General features: G+C 39.1%; 1 long non-coding RNA gene across 18 annotated transcripts in view; it reads left to right on the top strand.

Moving 5' to 3' along the window:
- The window catches only part of LOC108593745 (uncharacterized), a 363338-nt gene that overhangs the window by 154276 nt on the left and 184250 nt on the right, over positions 1 to 24812 (top strand). For 17 of the 18 annotated variants that reach the window (XR_013523113.1, XR_013523096.1, XR_013523106.1 and 14 more), the window contains exon 2: positions 4127 to 4246. This is a non-coding gene — a long non-coding RNA (uncharacterized LOC108593745). Of the gene's footprint in view, positions 1 to 1882; positions 2583 to 4126; positions 4247 to 24812 lie in introns of those variants that run through there. The other variant, XR_013523105.1, reaches the window with a different exon arrangement.

The following is a 24812-nucleotide window of genomic DNA, read 5'->3' as shown; positions in this document are numbered from 1 at the left end:
ATTGATAACATAAAGAACTGGAGTTCAGGAGAGCTTAAAACCATAGATACCCAGGTCAATTGTGAAGCAATGGACAGTACCATTGAAATGCTAAACATTGGCAACAGAAAACCAGAGGCAAGGGAGATCTGTGTTGTCTGGAGCAGACAGTTACGTCTTCTTAGAGAAGTGAAACTTGAGTTTCATCTGAAGGTCTTAATAGCTTATTCAGCTTTGAGAGATTACAAATGGAGATCATTTGCCAAAAGTTATGGGGCAACAAAGAAAACTGCTGTTTCAAGAGGGCAGGATAGTAATATGAATGACTTAATAACAAAAACTAACACACTCCCATTTGTTCTTCACTCCCAGCAGGAGCTGTTATTATTCACAATTTATAGATGAAGAAATAGGTTTAGAGAGGTTAAATAAGTGGTCTGAGTCATTCCAAGTAGAGCAGTGTCCTTGAATCTATACCCTTTGACTCCAGACTCTTGTTCTAATCCAAAAGATTGTATGTCCTTTAAGGTAGGGTTTATTTCTTAATTATTTTAATATCCCTCAAGGCTAGTATATAGCCTGAAATTAGACTGTAAGTACATATTTTTTTAATTAAACTGAAAATTATCAGTTCTTTTGTGCATTAGTTTCAGTATTTATCATTTACATTTAAGACTAAATACAGAAATGAAACATTGCAAGACTAGAAAGTACCTTAAAGAACTTCAAATATAACTGGCTCACTTTATAGAGGAGGAACTTAAGGCCCCGAGGAAGAAAGAGACTTACCTAAAATCTCACATGCAGTTATCAGTAAATCTGGAGCAAAACCTGTGTCTCAACTTCTCAACCAGGACTTTTTTCACATACCATTTAATCTAAGAGCACCACATTTGCCATGTGCGAGTTAGGCGGAAACAAAAAACATAGGTAGGCTTAAAAGGCAATTTGATAGATAAGAACTCCTGGACTATTTGCAATCAGCAGTCTAATCACTGGATTGAATAGCTTGAAGAAGAGAAGGCTGATATAAGAATCAGACACAGGAATTCACAAGCAATTCATTTGAGAAAAGAACCACAAGAGTTTTATGGAAGGTAGTATATTTTTCCATGGATTCTAAAGGCACACTGTGGAGTCACCTTTGTTCGTTTCGCTATCTTTTAAATGTAAAACACAATCTCACCTACCTAGGACAGATGAGAAGAAATACCATCCCTGGTCCCTGGTCCCGGGTCAGTATACAGAACCCCAATGGGCATTCAGAAGCTGTGCAATTTGGAGGACTCACACTACTCTGCTCTCCCAGGTTCCTCATCTGTAAATGAGAGGGTTAGATTAGATTTATCTAGCTTTTGTTGGTCACTTCCTCTCTCAACTAAACCCCTGACCAAAGATAATGAGCCTATCCCTACCAGCGAGTGAGGTGAAGAATTACACTGAGGCTGTCTGCTGTCGTGGATGATGGCTACCAGAATTAACTTGATTCTGTTCTACACCATCGTAGATGTTGGCTCCTAAGGGTGGGCAGATTCTGGTCCTGCACCAACTCTGACTAGTGACTTTCTTGCTCCATCACTACCATGTGGGGCCAGGTGGCTTCTTTGGTCCCTTCAGCTGAAGCTGCTGGTTGGTAGTCAATGAAACAACACTGTTCACAATAACAAATTGAGTGTGAGGAACCTGATATTCTCATCAATTTCCTGTTAGCCTGTCCTCCAAGTCTCAACTCAACTCTGTCTTCTCATAATTTACCTCCTCTGCACATTCTTGATGAGACAACAAATTGGCTTTGCTCTTTGTCTGCTTATACCATTCAGCCCTCAGATTCCATCTTTTTTTAATGTATTTTTTTCTTTTCAAAATTTTCTTTTTTAAATTTAACATACCATTAATGAAAGAATTTTACATTCAGTTGAAACACTGACATTAATTTTTTTGGTTTACAGTTCTATAAATTTAACACGTGTAGATTGATGTAATCACCACCAATAACAAAATACAAAACAGTTCCATGACTCCAAAGAATTCTTTCATGGTATTTCTTCATAGTTATACCTTCTCCTCAGCCCCAATCTCTGGAAACTGCTGATCTGTTGAGAATGTCATCTAAATGGAATCATAGGCATGTAACTTTCTTTTCAACAATGGCTTCTACTACTAAACATAATGTCTTTGAGATTCACCCCTGTTACTCTATGTATTAATAATCTCCTCTTTTTTATCACTGAGTAGTATTCCATTGTATGGATATACCACACTTGGTTTCTTCATTCACTGATTAAAAGACATTTGGGTTGTTCCCAGTTTGGGGTGATTATAAATAGAACTGTTATAAATGTTCACTTACAGGTATTTAAAAAAGTTTCTCTAGGGTGAATAGAAGTGGTTGACCCCCAAGTAGAAGTGGCTGACCCCTTAGTTCTGATTCTTTCTCATTTTTGAATCTAGGTTTCCCTCACCCCTGGACTAGTGATACTGAACCTACACTCCTGCTTTCCCTCTTCTTCTGATGAGCAGTCCCTGTCTACCAGTTTTGGTTCCATCTCTTCCATCCCACTGCCCTCGTCTTTCTGGCTAAAAGCTCCAAGCACGTAATAATGGTGAAGCCCTTTTTAATTAGTTTAAATCTTTTTCAGCTGTAAATTTGCTGTGATTTGGATTATTGCACCAGTATTGTAGTACCCTCTGCTGGCTGATTCACAAAGCTGGCTTTATGCCTGTGCTAGAAGAGAAACTGTGGGTACAATAGAAAAAAGAAAAATAATTAGGGAGAGTGAGGAGGAAGAGTGGTGGCGAACTACCATTGTAGTGACAGCCTGACTGGGACACTCCATGTATTTGGTGCTACACATATAGATATACGCTGCAATATTTTTGTGGAACCCTACAATATTGTGCTTGTCTTCTCAATTGTAGGCAAAGATGGGCTGTCTGGAAAGCTGGACTCAGCCTGGAGCATGTTCCCCAGATTGCTATTTTGTGAAGGCTTCCGCATACAAATGACTCAGATCCAAACATTCAAAATGATCTTGGAGGGCCATCTGGTTCTTGCTGGTTCTAAAAGCTTCATTCAGCCTGGAGTATGGATCCAGTACAAAAGATAGTGAGAGCTGTTCATTGAGGTTTAACATGTTCCATTGACCGAGGCTAGAAGCTGGCTTTTAAAAATAGCCAACACCAGTGTTCCAAGGGCCAATTGCTGATGCTTGTCGCAGGTCAGCGGAACTCTGATAAATACTTAATTGATGATGATGTGTTTGTATGGAGGTTTACACACACACACACACACACACACACACACACACACACACAGAGCAACACAATTTTGTCTCATTAGGAAATGTGTTAATTTGTTTGGGTGTCTGAAACAGTCTGGGAATTAGGCTGAACCAGCATGTCAGACAGTGATGACTATCGGAGCCATGTAATTGTTGTGATGTGTCATTTTTAATTCGTGAAGACAATACTGCCAACCTTACCGTTTGGATAATGGTGCTGATGGATTTGCCATTTGCACTAGCTGGCTGGGCCTTTCTGATCAAATGACTGCCTATTCTGTGGCCAAGGGACAGGGAGTGTTTCCTATTTGGGAGCCTCATGAGCTTCAATGAGAATGGGAGACTATAATCTCAGTCTTGGTTTCTGGCTCCAACCAAGTTCAGACAGAGATTGGGCATCTCCTGAGGGGGACCCTGGGCATCAGAGAATGTGGATTTAAGAGAGTAACCTCATTGAACAAAATGAATCAAGTGGCATTACTTGATTCACTTTTTGTTTCTGTGGGCTTCGCTGTCTTGTTGGAAAGTGGTATGAGGTGAGACGTGTGTGCTTTCTTTAGCTTATGCAGACGAAACCAAAATATATCCCATATAATGACGTTGTCGTTGATTCTTGGTGCTTCATCATACTCTAGGATGTAAGGTTATTAAATCCAGGGATTGTGTCTTGTTTATGCATATTCCTAACCTAGCACAGCATCCAGCAAAGAGAAGACATAAAAGGAGAGTTTGTTAAATGCTATGAGTAAAGGTGTGGCTTTTTGAGGGCACTGATAGATTGGATGACATTTATGAATGTTGGGGTGTTATGGGAAATTATTTTACCTGCATCTTAGATAATTGATCTTTCTTATATTCATTCTCAGTGAAGATCCTGGTGTTACACTTCCAGTTGTTCACCTCTTTCCAAGATGATCACATTCCGGAAAACTTTCACTACTAAGAGGAACTGAGATCTAGAGCGTCTCCTTGAGGACGTACAACCGGTAAGTCCTTACCAGCGAGTTTAACATTTCTTTTTAACATGTACCAAACGACAACAAAGATTTCCATGCCTGGAAGAGTGTACCCATGCCCCTGCCATATACGATGAAGCATAGCCTCTCATCAGTCAATGGCAAAAACTAATGTTTGTCTGTCCTAATGTGTATATTCTATAGAAATGGAAATGGCATTTAAAATGATTTTTGCTAATGGAAAAATTTAGCATTATTGGTTTTATAAAGTTCTAGTGAGCTTTATGGTCACCAAAAAAGACTAGATAGGGCTCTGCAGTTTACCAGCTTTTTTCAACAAAACTTCTTTTCTTCTACTCTTAGTATATCATATTATACTTTTAGTAGAATCTGAAGATTTCTTTATGAGTGGATTTCTATAGGGATTCCACCTAATATAGTCCCTGGAGACCTATGCTGCCATTTGGTGAGTTTACTAATAATGGTGATTGTAGTGCTTGTATGTTCCTTTTAATTTTGGTTAAAAAAATACATAACATAGAAATTTCCATCTAGCAGTTTTTAAGTGTACCTACAGTAGTTGTAAGCCGATTAACACCATTGTGCTAGCATTGCCACTAACCATCCACAAAACTCTTCATCTTGCAAAACTGAAATTCTGTATCTATTAAAAATGTTTATCTGTCACTCCCTCTCTTCAGCTTCTGGAAACCACCATTACTACATTCTGTATGTAGGAATTTGACTTCTAGATACTTCATATAAGTGAATTCATACAATATTTGTTGTTTTGTGATTGACTTGTATCACTTAGCATAATGTCCTTTAGGTTCCTCCATGTTATAGCATGTGTCCCATCTTCCTTCTGCTTTAAGGCTGAATAACATTCCATTGTATGTATAGGCCACATTTTATGTATTCATTCATCCATCCAAAGACACTTGGTTTGCTTCCATTTTTTGGCTACTAAGAATAATGCTGCTACAGATCTCTGTTTGAGTCCCTGCTTTCAATTTCTTTTGGTACATACTCAGAACTGGAATTGAGAGATCAAGTGGTAATCATATTTTCAATTTTTAGAGGTACCACTGCACTAGTTTCCATAGAAGTGGCACCATTTTACATCCCAGTAAGGATTTCAATTTTTCCAGCTCTTCATCAATACTTACTAGTTTCTGTTTTTTTTTTTTTTTTTTTTTAATGGTAGCCATCCTCATAGGAGTGAAGTGGTATCTCATCACAGTTTTGATTTGCCCTTCTTTAATAATTAGTGATGCTATTTTTTTCTGTGCTTGTTGGTTACTTGCATATCTTTGGAGAAATATCTGTTCAAGTCCTTTATTCATTTTTGAATCAGTTTGTCTGTTTTTGGTTGTTGTTGAGTTGTAGTAGTGCTTTATATATTCTGGATCCTTTATCAGATCTATGATTTGCAAATGTTCTCTTCCATCTGATGAATTGTCTTTTTACTTTGTTAATTTTGTCTTTTAGTCCACAAAAGCTTTTAACTTTGATGCAGTTTATCTATTTCTTCTTTTGTTACATGTAGTATTGCTGTTATATCCAAGAATTCATTCAAGTAAAATCAAGTGTCATGAAAATTTTCTCCTATATTCTCTTCTAAGAGTTTTATAGTTTTAGGTCTTACATTTGGGTCTTTGATCTATATTGTGTAGTACCTGTTTTACCCTACCCTAGACTGAGTTTCTTGAGCAGAGAGACTGTGGCTTTTCATTATTGTATTCTAAGCACTTATCATCTACCTGGCACATAATAAGTGCTCAGTTAACTTTAGTTGGATGAAACAACTTCATTAGATATAATGAAAATAAACCAAATATTATAGTTTTAGTGACTTGCTAGCTTAATAATAATAATTATAGCAGTTTCAAAAATTTTAAGTGCTTCGACAATCCACAAAGAAAGCTCTAAATTAAAAAGACAATGCTGTTTGCAAAGCTTTCAAGGGGTTTTTGGCATTTTATTTACTTTTTTCCTGAGAATGTTTAATGAACTATTTGCATATTTGTCATAATAATTGTGCTCTTTTGGACTTAAGTGCCTTTAGCATGGCTCTGTGCACACTTAGCTCTGTGGGGAAAATAAAGATTGCCAAAGAAGATTGTTTCTTTTATCCACACATGGGTCCCTGAAACTGGGCAAAGCATAAGGTGGACAGCTGGCCACGTTTGTTTCTTGTCTTTTGGTGAGTTATTCTGAATCTCTGAGTCTCCCTTAATTTCATCATTTAGAAAGCAAGAGGGGAAAATTACCATTGTACATGATTCCTTCTAGTTCTAAAATTGTGAAACGTTAGATATTGATGACAAGACAATTCCAACAGGAGTAGAAATTCAACTATTTCTGGGAACAAAGACAAGGTTTACTACAACCTGACCTCTCAGAGAAACTTCCTACCACAAAAATAATCGGGATAGTTAAAGGGAAGGCCGTGCATCAATCCTCAGAGTTATATTCCTGTTTTTGCCGTGAGTGCTTGTGAAGAGAGGGCTTGGAAAAGAAAAGAAAATCACTATTATTGTTGTTATTGAATTAGAGACAGCTCCACATTTTCAGCCTCTCCAGAGTGAATTGTCTTATACTTATATATGTGGCACAGCCAGTTTAAAAGATAAAAGAGCTCTTGGTAACACTACTAGTTAAAACTATTAAGACTGGGCACGATAACTCACATCTGTAATCTCAGCACTTGAAAGAACGAGGTGGGACAATCACTTGAGGTCACGAGTTTGAGATCAGCCTGGCCATCATGGCCAAACCCCATTTATACTAAAAAATACGAAAAAATTAGCTGGGAGTGGTGGCGTGTGCCTGTAATCCCACTACTCAGGAGGCTGAGGCAGGAGAATTGTTTGAACCCGGGAGGTGAAGTTTGTGGTGAGCCGAGATTGTGCCACTGTACTCCAGACTGGGCAATAGAGTGAGACCTGTCTCAAAAAAAAACTGAGTACCACCCCTACCAGTCCCACCCATACTCTATAAGCCCCACGTGTTTTGGGAGCCAGTTTCCACCATTTTTGAGAGACAATTACAACTACCATCTCCCTGATGGACACGTCTGTAAGAAGTGGCCTGTGATATACTGGTATCTGATTCCAGTGTCCCTCTTCTGCTGTGGCCATTATTGGATGGTTCTGAGACTGGATATTAGGCCATCTTTGTGGTGCCAATTAAACAGCAAGATCTAGCAAGGGCATAAGGGAGGTCTGTGTTCTAACCTCTGCTTTTTCCATCTATGTAATGTTTGGGCAAGTGACTTATCCTGATGAGAATGGGTTTCTACAAGTTCAAAGTAGTAAGGATTTTATTTCTTGCTTTATATGAGAAAGATATATGAAATATTATGGATATATATTATCTATAATATGTATTATATATTTTATATAAATCTATAGTATATGATATATAATTAATATCTATGACATATGATATATGAGATATATAATAGATATCTGTGACTTATATAAGTGATACATATCAATCACATATAAATGATATATATCAATTATATATTATATCAATTATATAATATACATTGTAGATATATAAAATATGTAATACATCATTTAATATAATATATAGTAGCTATGTAATGTATAATACCTATTTATGTAGATCATATATATATGATTGGATTCATGAAAGAGGGGAAAAAGTAGAAGGGGCTAACTTTTGTTTAGTGCCTTCTGTGTGCTAGTTACCATGCCAGGTGTTTACATAAGTTATCTTATTAATGCTCAGACTGCTCTGTGAAGGAGCCATTGCTGGGGTCATCTTAGGGTGGGATGCATGTTTCATGCTCAGAGAGGTTAGTTGACTGATTTAAAGTCACACAGCAGATACATAGAAGAATCAGAATTTCAATGCGTATTTGATCTGCTGCATCTGCTCTTCCTTGCACATCATATACTTTGACACAGTACAAAGCTGACATATTCTACACCCATGGGGACCTCCTTCCCCGCCTCCTCTCACTGTTAAAGTTGCTAATTTGCTTTCTTCCCTTGGAGTTTCTGAGAAAGAGAGCTCTCAACCTTTGAGTCTTCTGTTTGTTTTTTTTTTTTTACCTTTACTAAAGAGCAAATATCACACATTTTTTTCCAGAAGTCATGTTTTCTAGAGACAAAAGCAGTTTTTGGTCTAATATGGGTGGCAGACAATTGCTCCAAAGACAAAGATTCACACATAAGTGAAGCTTCATCTATCTGTGATCCTGCCTTGAAGTCATTTTTCTCCCTCTTTTTCCTTTTTTAAAATTTGCTCTCTAAAAATGTATTCCCTCTAAGGCCCTGGTGAGTATGTTGGTGTCCAGATCCCCAATCTGGGGCCCTAGATTCACAAAAGGCCAAGTTTATGTTCATTCTGCATCTGGCTTATTTGATGCCAGAGGAGCACTGAGGTCTCCTGAGAGAACCAGGAGAGATTTGCCTCCTGCAGAGGTTTGGATAAGCCCCGGTTAATCTCCGTGGCTTCTTAAGGGCACACCTGCTTGTCTGCCAGCCAGCAGCCTCCTCACTCATTTCCCGTGGGATGGCTGGGGTCAGAGGGCCTCCAGAAAGCCTTTTATCTTCCCCCGCCCTACCAGGCCCCCCTCAGCAGCACCTGGGTCCACACTTAAGACTTCCTTTGAGGAGAGGTCGAGACGTTGTCCCTCCCAGACTGGGGGCCGGTGCCCTTTTCCTTCCTTTTGAGGCGGCTTGCTTGTTCCTTCCTTCTGAATCAGAGTTTGATTCAAACTTTATCATGCATGGCTCAGACTTCATCCCATGGGGGTAAGCTGATCTGAATTAGTTTCTGGGCTGCTGAGCTAGGAACACGTAGTAGGTGTTCAGTACATAAAGATAATGTCTGATTATGATCTGCTTGAGAGTTCAGGAAAGATACACCGTCAACTTTCATTCTGCTTCATCATTGGAATGTAATAGTAACACTGATAATATTAAAATGTCAGAGAATTGAAAAGTCAGTTTTGTTTAGCTGTGGGAGGCAGGGATTCTCCCTCCCTCTTTCCCCAAAGTACATCTTCCTTCTTAATTATCTCTAGAAGTGGTTAGTAGTTAATTATAATTATTAGCAGTAATAATGCTAGTTCTACTAGTATTTAGTAGCATTGCTGCTAAACTAATAGTAATAATAGTATTACTACTACTAGCTATCTTCACTACCAAAGAGAATTAATAGTAAATCAGAGTTTGATTCAAACTTTATGATGCCTGCAACAAATAGTAGTAAAGTAATCATCTGGCCTTACAGTATCTTTACTACTAAAGAGAATTAGTAATAATTGTTCCTAGAAGTGGTTGGTTGCTTTTCTGTGAACATTCTGATTAAGATGAAAGGCCAGAGACTGCTATTTGGCATAGGAAGCTTCTAAGGATTGTCTTCTTTCTCTCTTTGTCTTTTCCCCTTCCTTCCTTCCTTCCTTCCTTCCTTCCTTCCTTCCTTCCTTCCTTCCTTCCTTCCTTCCTCCCTCCCTCCCTCCCTCCCTCCCTCCCTCCCTCCTTCCCTCCCGCCCTCCTTCCTTCCTTTCTTCCTCTCTCTTTCTCTCTCATTTTCTGTACATAAATTGGAGAAGGAATATTTTTGAAGAGGGTACTATTAATGATAATTGGTATAAGAACAGGCTACAAAATCAAATTAAGAAAACTGTGATCTTCTCTTCCCTTGAACTCATCAGTTGTACAGGTTTATCATCCCACTCTCTCCTAATCCACTAATATTCAATGACCTTTTAGTTTAAGTCCCTGGGCTGAGTAAAATGCAATGATTCCAGCCCTATGGAAACTTCAGTTTAGCTGGTAAGATAGGCCGTTGGAGTTATATGATAATGAATTGCTGTGGATTGGTGGAGTGATGATGAATTTGATTGTTAAAGAAGGAAAGGGGATGGTTAAAGAGACCAGTTGCCTTGATCATGGATCAGGCATGAAATCAGAAGCTCACATATATTTCATTTATGTTTCCTAAAACTGTGCAAGATAGACAGTATTATTCCCATTATATAGATGAGAAAATGGAAGCTCAAAAGACACTGAGTAATCTGGCAGACTCATTGCAGAACTAAGACTATAATTCAGATGACACAACTCATGCTTGAAACTCAAACTGTAATTTGAACCTAACACTGGATTCAAACAACCCTTGAATTCCAGCCTGTTCAGTCTATCCACAAATATGGCTGTAATTGAGGCAGAGAATTCTGTGTAGGCAGTCACTCTTGATATTAATACTCCAAAGTGACTTTTACAAAGGAGAATGAATGTAAAAAGAATTTACCAGCTAATTGCTAATTTTCCCTTTCAGTTTGGATTGTTTACGTATCAGAGTACGTGGGGACTTTAGACTATGGGTTTTAATTCTGTTAACTGGAGTTCTCTACCTCTCCCTCTGCCTGCAGCATCCCCAGTCATATGCTTCCCGCTCACTGGAATGCTTTGGCGTTGTCTCTCCTTGGATAATGTATATACAAATGGAGCCTCCGCGCCACCCTTTTCCCCAGGAAAGTACAGAAACAACGAGCAGGCAGACACTATCTAGGAGGCTGCAACTCAGGACCATAATATTGTGTCAGAAAGTAGAAAATAAAACAGCCAGTGCTGGGTGCAGGATAATAGCATAATAGGATAAGTGCAAGAGAGTCAGGAGGCGGTAATGGCCCTGGAGATGTAGAGATTCTGGGAAAGTAGGGCAGTATAAAAGCGGAGACACCATCTGTGGGATCCAGGCAGTTGTGAGCGACTCCAAATGACACAATATGGAGATCTGTTCTACAACACAACAAATAGTAGTAAAGTAATCATCTGGCCTTACAATTGTCAGACATTCTTTGTTTGAAGTGCCACCTTCCCAGCCATGAATACCAGTGTAGTCATGGTTATAAATGGCAAGACTATAAATGGCCTCTTCCTCCAACCAATTAAATTGGCAGAAAATGAGAATAAGAAACAATTTCCTCTCTAAATGGACTCTCCTCTGGACTACAGTGGGCACTGCACATGCCCTCACCCTATCTTATCCAACTGTGATAAACAGATACATCATTTAACAAATCTCTCTGTCCTCGTTCCCCCTACCCTTCTTAGCCTGTAGTAACCTTTATTCTACTCTGCTTCTATGAGAGCAACTTCTTTAGTTTCCGCATGTGAGTGAGAACATGTGGTGTTTAACTTTCTGTTCCTGGCTTATTTAACTCAACATATTGTTCTCCAGGCTCTCATCCATGTTGCTGCAAATGACAGGAATGAATTCTTTTTTTATGGCTGAATAGTATTCCACTGGGCACATATACCACGTTTGCTTTATCCGTTTATTTGGTGTTGGATACTTGGATTGATTCCATATCTTGGTCATTGTGAATAGTGATGCAGGGAAAATCAAGGTATAGAAGCCTCTTTGACATATCAATTTCTTTTTCTTTGGATAAATACCCAGTAATGTGTCAGGTATGGTGGCTCATGCCTGTAATCCCAGCACTTTGGGAGGCTGAGGTGGGAAGATCACTTGAAGTCAGGAGTTTGCGACCAGCCTGGCCAACATGGTGAAACTCTGTCTCTACTAAAAATACAAAAATTAGCTGGGCGTGGTGGTGTGTGCCTGTAGTTCCTGTTACTTGGGAGGCTGAGGCAGGAGAATTACTTGGACCTGGGAGGCAGAGGTTGCAGTGAGCCAAAACTGCACCACTGCACTCCAGCCCAGGCAACAGAGCAAAACTCTGTCTCAAAAAATAAAAATAATAAATAAAGAATATGTAGTAGTGGATTGCTGGATACATTTTTAAAGAAATGGTCATACTGTTCTTCATAGTGGCTATACCAAGCAGATGTGAGAGGACTTCTAGTGCTTTAGAGCAATGTAAGATGACTGTAGTTAATATATATTTTCAAATAGCTAGAAGAGAGGGTAGTGAATTTTCTCAACACATAGAAATGGTAAACATTTGAAATGATGGATATACTAATTCATCTGGTCTGATCACTACATATGACATGTATCAAAATATCATCGTGTAACCCCAGAATGTACAAATATTTTAAAAATAACAAAAATTTAAAATAAATTAAAAAGATCTGTATTAATAAAAAGCCATATCCGAAGGGACTGGGAAATAAACTAAGCTTTACTGAACGTATCTATGTGCCAGGCATAATGCTTGGCGTTTTGTATGTATCATCTCATTTGGCCCCCATAACAACACCCTAAGGTTGGTGACATCATTTAGATTATAAAGATAAAGAGAAGTAGGCTCAGAGAAATCAAATGACTTCTCGGCTTTACCCAGTGGTGGATCCAGCATTCTCATTTGGGACTGGATGACTTCCAGGTCAAGCTCTTTCCTCTACATCTGTGGTTCCCAGAGGCTGAAGATGTGTTATACCCCCTCCTCTCTTATTCTTTGCCAATTATTCACTATGTAATAGAGTTTTTTTTTTTTTTTGACATAAGATGCTTATCTTTAAGTCTCTGGAAACCTGGAATCAGCTAACCCAAACTTTTAAGTAATTGAAATGATTTTTCTATATTCCAACTTTAGTTGAAAGAGATAGAGATAAACCATTTGGCTTAGGAGTTTAGACAAAGCATTACTTCAAGAATAGACATTTGTTTTGTACACTTTTTCAGCTTAATCTTCTATACCAAACTTGTGTAACCCATGACACATGGGCCACGTGTGGCCCAGGAAGGCTTTCAATGTGGTGCAATACAAATTTGTAAACTTTCTTAAAGCATTATGAGATTTAAAAGAAAATCTCATCAGCTATTGTTAGTGTTAGTGTGTTTTATGTATGGCCTAAGACAATTCTTCTTCCAATGTGGCCCAGGGAAGCCAAAAGATTGGACAGCTCTGATCTATACCTTCTGCTCTATTGAACTATGACTGCTGAAATTTAGAATGCTAACCCAAAGAGGTGTGACAAGGACCTAAATCATTAAAGAGGACCAAGGAAGAGAGTAAGGAGTACTGACTTAAAAATCCCAAGAATATGGACTTGAATTCCTATGCAACCACACAGATTGCTGCTCCAGGTGAACTGATCACTTTAACTCCAGTTCCGTCAGTTGAAAGGTGGGCATGTAGTATCTCAAAAGACAGTTGTGAGAGGTCAGTGAGACAAAGTATGTATAAATCGCCTAGAATAAGAAATGTATTGTACCCGCTCAATAAATCTTAGTTTCCTTCATAAAGCAGAAAAGTAATTTTCAACCACAAGTAAAACAAAGTGGATGTTGGCCATTTAGAATTTTTCTTTTTTTACTGCTAGGGTAGCAACTGTGAAGTGAGTCAAGAGGGTTGGGAATAGTGAGGCCACTTTGCCTATAGAAAAGGCAGAAGTACACTCCCAATATGGAATTTATTTCTTCACAAGCAGTTCTCTGTCTCCCATACTTGCTTCTATCAGTGAAGGATTTTATGTCATATATTAACAACAACAAAAACACAGAAGCTTAAGTGGCCCACATTAGAATTCACCAGTTTATTGCTTTAATTCAACAGCATAATTTTCTTTGAACAGACTTAGCCAAGGAAAACAAACGGCATAGTACTAGGCTTAAATCTCTATGCTGACCAAATTTCCCTACAATCTATTGTTTTATGGCTCTACCCTATACTCCGGTAGCACAATCACCTTTAGAGACACTTTTCCCCTTATTTCATCAGGGGCTATGAATCCAGATAGGTCAGGTGCACACTAATGACCTCTACCTGGTGAAGACCACAAGGATAAGAAATGCTTTGAAAACAATATTTAATTGTATCTACAAATGAAGCTTGACAGAGGCAACATTGAGGTTAAGACCACTATCTGGCTTTTTAGTGAAGCAGACCTTGGTTCTGGATCTACCATCTATAATCTTATGATGTTGGGAAAGTGATTTAACTCCTCTGAGCCTCATATTTTCCTTTTTTTTTTTTTTTTTTTTTGAGACTGAGTCTCACTCTGTAGTCCAGGCTGGAGTGCAGTGGGTAATCTCAGCTCATTGCAACCTCTGCCTCCTGGGTTCAAGCGATTCTCATGCCTCAGCCTCCTGAATGCCTGGGATTACAGGCATGAGCCACCACACCTGGCTCATTTTTTTTTATTTGCTGTAGAGATGGGGTTTCACCATGTTGGCCAGGCTGGTCTCCAACTCCTGACCTCAGATGATCCATCTGCCTTGGCCTCCCAAAGTGCTGGGATTACAGGTGTGAGCCACCGAGCCCGACCTATATTTCTTATTAGTAAAATGCATCTTGTGTATGCTGTAAGTACTTAATAAGTATAGGCCATTAAATACAATTAGCTTTTTGTTTATCCTTCTGTTGACTTCACTAAGCTACTTTATGATCTCTTGAAACTGATGTATAGTTTATCACCAGTGATTCTAAAAATAGTTTATGACCTCAATGATTTCTCCTTGAATTAGCCAGATGGACACAGCTATTTGGGGCTTCTCAGTTGAAGACAACACAATCCTGTGATATCACCTCTGGCTCCTGCTCTTTCTTTTCCTATCTCTCTTGCTTATTTCCCTCTCCTATGGAGGGGGTGTCATTAGGCTAATGTCAAATGGCAGATGTGGGGTTTTCATCAGGAGCCCTGAGCACAGAGACCATTTTATCTATTTGCAATGATTTGTTTCTTACTGCAGACACTACTCTTTAGCATTATTGATCTCCTTTGGCTACTGAGCCACGTCAGATGCCTTTGACCCTGGTTTGTAGAAGGAGCAGTCAAGGGAGCGGGGGCACTGGAGACTGTCTGGCATTGTGACTGAATTTAATTCCTCTTTACATTTGCATATACCTTTTTGTTCTATATTAAAATGCTTTGTACTATTGCAGTGGAGTTGAGGGTCTGCATCCTTTGTGTCATGCTTCTCAATATAGTAATGACTTCTCACAGGGTCAGAATCTGTTTCCTGCATGGCTCCTGCTATCCCAGTTAGGGAAGGGGCTCTCAAAGCTTGGGTTTCTTCTCGAGGAAGTTGGGTCCATATAGTCTCTGAATGAAGCAAGGAGGGGGCTGGAGAAGAAATTACTTAATCAGCACATAAACAAAAATGACAGAATGAGATGGCGAAAAAAGGGGGACCCTAGGCTAAAAGTGGGGATGTCATGTTTATTATTATTTTTTAACCCCAAGAGTTGAAGGCTTTTCTGAATTACCTTCTAGGGCTTTAGTGAGAAAATAAATCTGGATAATTTATTTTTATTTTACTCATTGAAAGAAAGCTAGGAATATTAGTCACCCCAAATCACCTTTGCTTGCCAAACTACTCTGCACTAGCTGACCATATGCTTATTCTGGATCCTGCATGGTAATCCAAGTCACCTGTCTTTTTTGCTGTCTCAAGACAAGTGTCAGTGCCTCTAGACACTTTGAAGCTTTAGGGTCACTTGGAGAGAAGAATAGTATCCCTGGGGAAGGTTGGATGGCACTGCTTGAATTGCTTAATTTTCTGTAAGGTAATGATGATAATTTGAATGAGTAGCAAATATGTGGCAGAAAAATAGGTTCCTGGTCTGCAGAGAAGGAATCAGTAAAGGTCCTGTCTGTGTGGCAAAATAAGTCAGAGAGTTGGGGTAATTATTTTAAAAATTTGCTCCCAAACCTCTCATGAATAGATATATAAATGGATAGGAGAGAATTATGCATCAAAAAGAGATAGTCATGCTTCACTTAACAATGAAGATATGTTCTGACAACTGTATTGTAAAGTGATTTCATTGCTGTGTGCTCATCACAGAGTGTGCTTACGCAAATCTAGATGGTACAGTCTACTACGCACCTGAGCTATTTGGTACAGCCTATTGTTCCTAGTCCACAAATCTGTGCAGCATGTTACTGTACTGAGCACTATAAACAATTGCAACACAAGTATTTGTGCATCTAAACACATCTAAATATGGAAAAGCTGATGTGTTATGTTACAGGGTTACAATGGCTATGACGTCACTAGGAGATAGGAATTTATCAGCTCCATTAAAACCTTATGGGAGCACCATTGTATATATGCAGTATGTTGCTGACTGAAATGTTGTTATGCAGTGTGTGTGTGTGTGTGTGTGTGTGTCTGTGTGTGTATTTTTTTTCGCTCAGGCAGGTGGGGATAGGGTGGTTAGAATGATGATCTTTATTATAAAATTAATTTCATTACAGAACTAGCAATATTGTCAAAATTATCAACTAATCAGTGTCTTACATTATAATAAATAGAAGGTGAAAGACAAATGGCTGACTATCACACCATAGCCCTTAGTCTGGCTTTCTGTGTGATTTAATCATTTTATTTTTTTGCTGGCATGGCTAGCACCAAGCATCTCAGTACATCACATACACGCTGTTGCTTTAACTTGTTGCCATGGCAACCTCAACATTCTCCCACAGTAAAAAAAAAAAAAAAAAAAACCTTAAATTTGTATCTATGAATTTGAAGAAACAACTGTAAGATTAAATAAAACCCTAGTCACATTAGTCTGTTTCACATAGCATTCTGGGAAGATTTCCATAATAACAATTATTGCATATAATTTCATGAGCTGTAATTCATAAATAATCTTTCTTGGGAAAGTATGAAATGTTCAGGCTCTTCCATGGGCAAATGGGCAAGTGCCTTATTCAGTTATTAACCATCATGAACACCTATATATGCCACTCTAGTCAATTCATGTATTAGTTAGAGTATACTTCAGTAAAAACTAGACCCAAAAATATATAAAGATTTTTAAAGATAGAAGTCTATTTTCTCCTCTTGTAATAGTCCAATACATTGTCTCTGGTCGTAGTAGGTTTTTCCTTGATACAGTGATGGAGAGAACTTCAGGAGTCCAAGTGATAATGTGATGGAAAGAACTTCAAGAGTCCAAGTTCTTTCTATCACAGAGGTCGCCAGCTCCTTACTCTTTATCAACCTCTTCATCCACTTACCTGGCAGCAAGCCAAAGACTGTGGCATGTTATAAAAATATGGCTGGGCACAGTGGCTTACGACTGTAATCCCAGCACTTTGGGAGACCACAGTGGGTGGATCACTTGAGGTCAGGAGTTCGAGACCAGCTTGGCCAACATGGTGAAACTCTGTCTCTACTAAAAATACAAAAAATTAGCCGGGCATGGTGGTGGGCACCTGTAATCCTAGCTGTTCAGGAGACTGAGGCAGGAGAATCACTTGAACCCAGGAGGTGGAGGTTGCAGTGAGCCTAGATCATGATACTGCCCTCCAGCCAGGGTGACAGAGATAGACTCTCTCTCTCTCTCTCTCTCTGTCTGTCTACCTATCTATATAAAATATAAATAAATAAATATAAATAATTAACACATACACATGATGTGTTATAAAATCCTCCAAGTGAAATATGCACATCTGTTCATTTTCCATTAGCTAATGGTTATCCCATGGCCACATCTGGATGGAAATGGATCTGAAAAATGTAGTCCCTGGCTTGGTAGCAGCTTCGCAGCAACAACTCTGTATTAGGGGAGAATTATGAATTTAATAGATAGCTGGCTAGCTCTGTCACCATGCAGATAGGTAGAAAGATGAATAAGACATGCTTGTAACACACGACAGTTTCACAGTTTTGGGGGGAGAAAGTCATGTAAATATGTATGTGCTATAGTAAAAGGAGTAGCCGAGTGCCCTGGGGAGCAGCTACCTCTACTTGGCAGGGTAGGGACTGCTGTACCTTGAACTGATAAGGAGAACTATCATAAAGTATTTTAAAATAATGTACTGGCTTAAAAACACATGTATAGAAGTGGGAGACTAGAGGAGGTAGAAATGAAGAGGGATACTTAGATAATGTAGTTGTCCCTGATGATTCTTAAGTGATAAGCCTATATTTCTCCCTCCCTCTTCACTTGCCTTCCATGAGTGGGTGACCTACCTTGATGAGACTTTTTCAACACTGTATCTTTGGTTGCTTTTTGTCTCCTGTCAGTTGCTATCACTGTCAGCATGACCTACCTCCAGTGAAAAATTCAGCTTTCCTTTCAGCCTTACCAAGAATGCTAAATTATGAGGAAATGCCAGGATGGGAGGTTGCTATAAACACTAAGGACACATTACTGGAGGGGGTCATGGAAGGACACTGAGATCTCTTCCCTCAACACTACAAGGATTAAAAAGGTCTGTATTTTTACCGACTAGATCTTTTTACAGTCTGAGTTGATATACTTTGTCAATGGAGCACTGTCTCCAGTGCTGACTGTTGTTATATTCTAATGCAGTGAATTGTGAATCGAGATTTCCATGCCTAGAGTCGGAATAACCAATTACCAGTTTACCAAAACACATCAAGACCCAGGATATAACCTTTTTTGGCAGGTGGGGCAGTTGGCAGATTTGTAGCTGTAATGTTCTTTGAGGTCTACTCATGAAACAAATCCCAAATGAAATGGAAGCCATAAAATCTGCTTTGAAACATTACAATCACTGCAATACAAATGAAAGAAGGTACAGATTATTTATTATCAATATCTCAAATGAAGAATTTTGGTAGTGACATTCGCAGTGGGTCAAGATTGTTGAACTTCAATAAATCCCCCTTGCCTAAGGAAAAACTGAAGTTAGACTTGTGTTAACCACTTTTCAGTTATTCTATGGGACACTATCAATCACAGTGAACACAGTAAGGAATTGAGATTGATAAAAGAAAAAGACATTTCCCTCAAGTATTTGGAGTTTAGTTTGGGATATTGAACCAGGAAACATAAAGTAATTGACAAAGCATGGATGTAAATGCAGAGTCCACAAGTAGAAGAAATTGAGGCTGTTAGATTATTAGACCAAAAACCCTTATCTATGAGTTACTGTATACATGTATGCATTTTGCCTTAGAAGAGATTAGTTTTTTATCTCTTTGAATGCTCTTTAAGGAAAAAGAAGAGAATTTCATGGTTTTGCTTGGTTTTCTGACCTTGGCTCTTAGGTTATGGTGGTGGCTTTGCTTCTCTTGTACTCTACGACAGCCCATTAGTCACTTGAGAGCCTTGAGCCTTAGTTTCTATGAGGGGACAGTTGAAGTGATGACTAATAGTCTACTTTTTTCTACAAGTCTTAGATTCTAAGCGTATGCAGTGAATATTTGTACTTTTCGTTATGATTGCCTTTTACATCCCGCATTTGATTGATTGCATGATGGAAGCTTTAATCATGATATAACCCTTCTTCTCCTCTCCCCGTTTCTCCTCCTAAGCTACTGGTCTTCCTTTCGCCATACTCTTTCTTCCCTAGACTTTAATCTTTCCAGGTTCATTACTTGAATTTTGTTTTAAAGGAATTGAGATGCTGAGGAGAGAGATTTGAGGACCTAGACTTCAAAAAAGACAACATCATCGTTCTAACTCTTCTAGTTTATGTCTGTTACATTGATGACAGATTGGTTTCTTCTTCTGAATGAGGCCTTCTTTTATTTATATTTTTATTGTTGATGGAATAGTGACCCACAATTCCTGAAGTATGTCAGGCTCCAAAATTTTTTTACCTTGACTTTACTCAAAAAATGTCACAAGCTAAGATTCCACGAAAGACAGACATTTTTGAGTGATGAACTAGGGCCAAGGAAAGTTAATCATGGCACACAGAGTCAGGTCCTCTGGGCCCGAGTAGCATACAGGATCCCTGGAGGTGTTTTGGTCAGTGAGAGCAGGACTGACCATTGTTTTAGCAGTTTATCCCACATAGTGAACAAGTGGCCTTTCCAGCAGGGCTGGAATGTTCTAATGAAGGCTACATCACTGAATAGTCTTGCCATTTTCACACGAGCTCATTGAATCATACTACACAGTTATAGGTGATCTAACTTTCCAGCAACTGAAAGGCTTCTATATATGGAATCCTTGACTAAAGTCCATTCAGGCTTTGTGTGGACACTTAAGTTATATGAATAACAAGAAACATTGCCATTTTATTTCTCTTCCAACTAATTATAAGTTTCAAAACAACAGAGTGGCTAACATTAACATCAACTCACTAATGTGGGTACCAACCAGAGTTTTAATTATAGCTGTAGCAAGTTTTCTACATTTAATGTTGATGAGTAACTGCAGGCTCTGGTGATAAGAAAGCAACCTGCAGTTTCAGAAAATAGAAGCTCCTTTAGGATAATGTATATAGCTATTTAAGGTCCTCCTCAAATCTGAACTGCCCCTACTCTGGAGGTGTTTATATATTGAATATGTATTGACAATCTCTATGGGAGTAATTAAGACCACTAAATGACGCTTGTGTCTAGTAATACAGACTGTTATCCTTATTTTTTTGTTGTATGTTTTTTCTTCTCTTCTAGTCACAATTACATTTTTTCTTTTACTACTCTTTCCAACTCTAATCTGTTTTCCTGTATATAGTCGCCTTTTGATTAACTATGACAATTAAAAATCCCAGGCTATCTTTACCCATCATTATCACACATATTCCTAAACCTGGAGTATGTGTATGGGGACAAAACTAATTAAAATTTATCTGCAGCAAAATCCAATTTTAGAGGCAGGTGTCTGTGCACACACAAGTGTGTGTGTTTGTGTGTCTGTGTGCATTTGTGTGTGTGGAGGGGAATTATGAATCAAACATGTTTTAGAATTATCGTTTTTCTTTTTTGTTCATAGGAATGCTACTGTAAATTAGAACAGGCAATCTAGAATAGATTATGCTTTAGGTTTCTGGGGTCTTAGAAATAAGCATAAAATGTCATCATCTATTTGTTGTTTTTTTAAAGCTCCAGAACGTATGCCTCTATTAACAGGTTTTATTGTTCAGCATCTTACTGTTTCTGTGGCCCTTCTGGAATAAATTGTATCACATCTTGTGCAAATGGGCTAGTGGCTGCTCTCAAGGCTTACCCAGGTAGCTATTTATCTTGCTAACACTTGGTAAATGGCAGTGACAAATGATCATGTACTTCCTAGGAACACAAGTGTATTTCCAAAGGTCAAGCACATGTGAGTGATCTGTTGATGATCTGTAAGAGTGGAAACCAGGAGCTAAGGCAAAACAGAACAATAGAAAAAGCTGAAAGTTCAGCAGAGAGCACAGTGGCCCTGAGCTGGGAGGTGCTGAGCAGCAGGACTCTGGTGATTTCTAACCACTATTCTTTCACAACAGTTCATGAACTTGGTGAACACATAATCTTGAAACCTAGTGGTGCCAAGGCCTTTGAGAGGGCCCTGGATCCTCTGTAACTGTATCAGAGTGAAATGTGCTGGAAATCCTGGAAGGATGGTCTTTCATTGTCTCTGAGATGTGTCTTAGTCATCCTTCCTCCTCAAGGGCCTTTTCTGTAATTATCTGCTTTGCCACTTAAAAAGCCCTTTACAGGCATTCATGCCGAAGCTCACAGCGCCATGAATTGTTGTCTCCATTTTTCAGAGCCTGGGTTATTAGATGCAGCGAGGTTAGGGTAATTGCCCAAGAGCAGACTGTTTTGCTCTGAAATGAAACTAGACATTTAGGATGCCAGTTCTAAAATGTTATTCCTTAATCTTTCTGGATCTGAATTGCAATTCTTTTATGTATGGCTTATGGATAATTTATTTATGCATTCAACACACATTTCCTAAATATCATTTTGTACCAGATTAGAGCTGGAGAAATTAAGATGAGTAAAATATGTTCTCCACCCTCAAGGATTTCAAGCAAGGGGAAAAGAGAGACAGAAATGAAAAGAATTACAATATGATCTGACTAATAAGGTAATAAACGGACAAACAAGTACAGGGGACAGAGCTCCCAACTCTTTCTGAGAACTTGGGGGTTTACAGGAGGTGGTGTTTGATCTGAGTCCTGGAGGATTATTGGGGTTTGCCAAGCAGGCAGAAATGGGGAATGGCATTTTCCACAGTGACTTATCCAGGCATTCTCCTGCCACATCCTCACTTCCTTTCCTGAAACTCTCAACACGTGAACTCTCCTTGACAAGAAGGTTGGAACCATCTGACGTGAGTTGCCTCAACTTCCCTCCATATCAAAATTCTCTATATCTTCATCTGCCTTCTCCTTCTACTTGAGTCTGAGCATATAGTGTCTTCTTTCTTACTGAGACTAGAGCTCCCAGCTGGAACCACTGTATGTAAGCTCTCCATATTCTCTCTTCTTTCGTAAATTGTCTCCAACTCTCTTGCATCTTTACTTTTTCTCTACTGATAAGTTCCATTCTGATAACAAACAAGATACTCCTTGTCTGGGAGGAGGAAAAAAACTGAATTATGCACAATCTCACCCTTCTTCCATCCTCAACTCAGACCTGGCCTCCCATAGCAGTCTGCACACATCTCCCTAAGATGATACAGCACATGGATATTCTCCTACTATGAGTCAGGGACCGAATAAGCTCTTCTTACATTCTTTGCACCTATGACACATAAAAGATTTTTAATAAATACTACTCCAATGAATAAATACATTAGGCTTTTGAATAAGCTTTCTGGCTCTTCCTAAGGATTTGCAGATGGCAGTAGCACTTGATTACTTGGGGGTCTTCAGATAGGAGTGGGGAAAGATTTAGTTCCTCTGTGAATGTGTTTCCTGAGTATGAATGGGAGTGAGCATGTGGTTCAGTGTTGTTTAGATGGCTAATTAGAATGCAACTGTCATCTGGACATCCTCCCTCTCCCTGTCTAATTCTCAGACATTGTCTACATCTATACCTCCACCCAGCTAAGGCAGCAGTAATACCAGTGTCTCCAGACCTTTTGGTCATACCTCTTGTTTGTACAACCTCTAGAAATGAGCACCCCACCCCATTTCCTTACTGCCTTTCCTTTTGCCATTTTACCAGCAAATTCTGTAAGTGTGATTATGTCCATGGAACTTTTGGATCATCATCTCTTTGAGCCAGCTCTAGCCACCCTCATTGCATTTTATGTGCTTGCTTTAATAAAGCCCTTTCCCTTATTGAAGTAATCTCACATGCTTTAGTTCAATTGGCCAAAGCAAAAGAGAGAGTCTACTAATAGTGTTAGTAATGTAAAATTAATGATGGGTAATGTTGCTGAGTGTCTGGTACCAGAATCAATACTTTATACATTATTCTATTTCATTCCTAAGTAATGGCCAATAGTGCAAGTGCTAGAGTTTGGGCTGACTAGATTTGAATTCTGGCCTCACTTATCAGCTGTGTGACTCTGGATAACTTGAACTCGCTATGCCTGTTTCCTCATAAGAAAGTGGGGCATTGCACTGATATCCATTCCAAAGGGTTATTGTGAATAGGAAATAAGATAATGCATGCCAAGTACTATGCACAGTGCCTGACACATAGTATGCAGTAAGCCCTATTATTATTAGTTCTCACAGTAAGCCTGTTACTAACTGCATTTTAATAGATGAGCAAAGATAAGCTTAAAGTCTAGATTCAAGGTTGATGTGGCTAACCACCATTTGTACCACCTCTTGGCTACTGGAAGTCATACATTATTATTAGATTGGATTTAAAGACTTGGGCCAATTGGTCTTTAAAAGTAGTGAACTCTTCTGGCATGTTATTTGATCATTTCTGAATTCTCATTTTCCCAGGTGGTAAGTGCCAGGCCCTCTGATCTTTCTCCCTCATCCTCCCTACCCCCCACCAGACTATAGAAATAAACTTCTCGGTTTGCAAGGGCAGAGCAGTTCCCTGCTATGGTTGAGTGGTCACATCCCAGCCGCCGACCTTCCCACCAGCTGTCATACCCTCTACCTGCTGCCAAGTGGCCCTGGAAGATCATCCAAGTGATTTCCTGCCCCTGGAAACATCAAAGCCATCCTCTTGTTTGCCTAATTCTTCCCACTGAATGCGCCACTGGTTGGTATAAATGGAGACAAGTGCTGAGTAGCCTCGATCACTTGGGAAGAATTCAGGTCCATGGGAGGGCAGGCTCTATGGCTAGGTCAGGGAGGTGAAGTCCCCTGTAACATCCAGGGGTGTGGCCAGACACTCAGGCCCTGAAAGCACCCATGAGAAGACCAGTAGGTTAGGTGTGTAATCCTGTACCTGGCACCCTGCATTGGTCTCAGAGGGAGACCAGTTGCCTTGAGTTATTATTTCCATATCATATAATAATCAGGCAACTGTTTGGAGATCACGTCAAGGATAACAAAGCATCAGAAGCCTCTTCTGTTGCTGGAGAACCAATCAACCTAAACTAATACTTTAATGACCACTTTTCCCAAAGAGAAAACAAATTCAGGCAAAAAAAAAAAAAAATGAAGCAGGGAGCTGAGAAGGAACTTGTCTGGTCAATGAAAAGAAAAAAGAGACGTCTGGAGCCATGGCAATGGAGCAGGGATTACTTTGATCTGGAAAATAGATTTCTTTTTTTTTTTTTCCTCCAATGCTTTTTCTCAGGCAACCAAGAGATGCTATTGAGCTTGATGAGGGAGGCCCTTTCAGAATGAAGGGGCACCTCAGAGGAGAATTGAATGACTGCTTTCAGGGACAGCTACTTTAATAGTCTCATGTTTGAAAAATATGCAATTAAAGGAAATACTATTACAAATAGCCTCTATTTGTTGCTTTAAAAATACTATCGATTAACTGAAAAATGAAAGAGGTGTGCAAGATTATTATGTTAAGTGTAAACTACAGATTGAAGGAGGGAAACACACGTGCGCGCGTG

Source organism: Callithrix jacchus, chromosome 10 (genome assembly GCF_049354715.1).
Source record: "Callithrix jacchus isolate 240 chromosome 10, calJac240_pri, whole genome shotgun sequence".
Lineage (NCBI taxonomy): Eukaryota > Metazoa > Chordata > Mammalia > Primates > Cebidae > Callithrix > Callithrix jacchus.
This window is presented reverse-complemented; position numbering and strand designations above follow the sequence as displayed.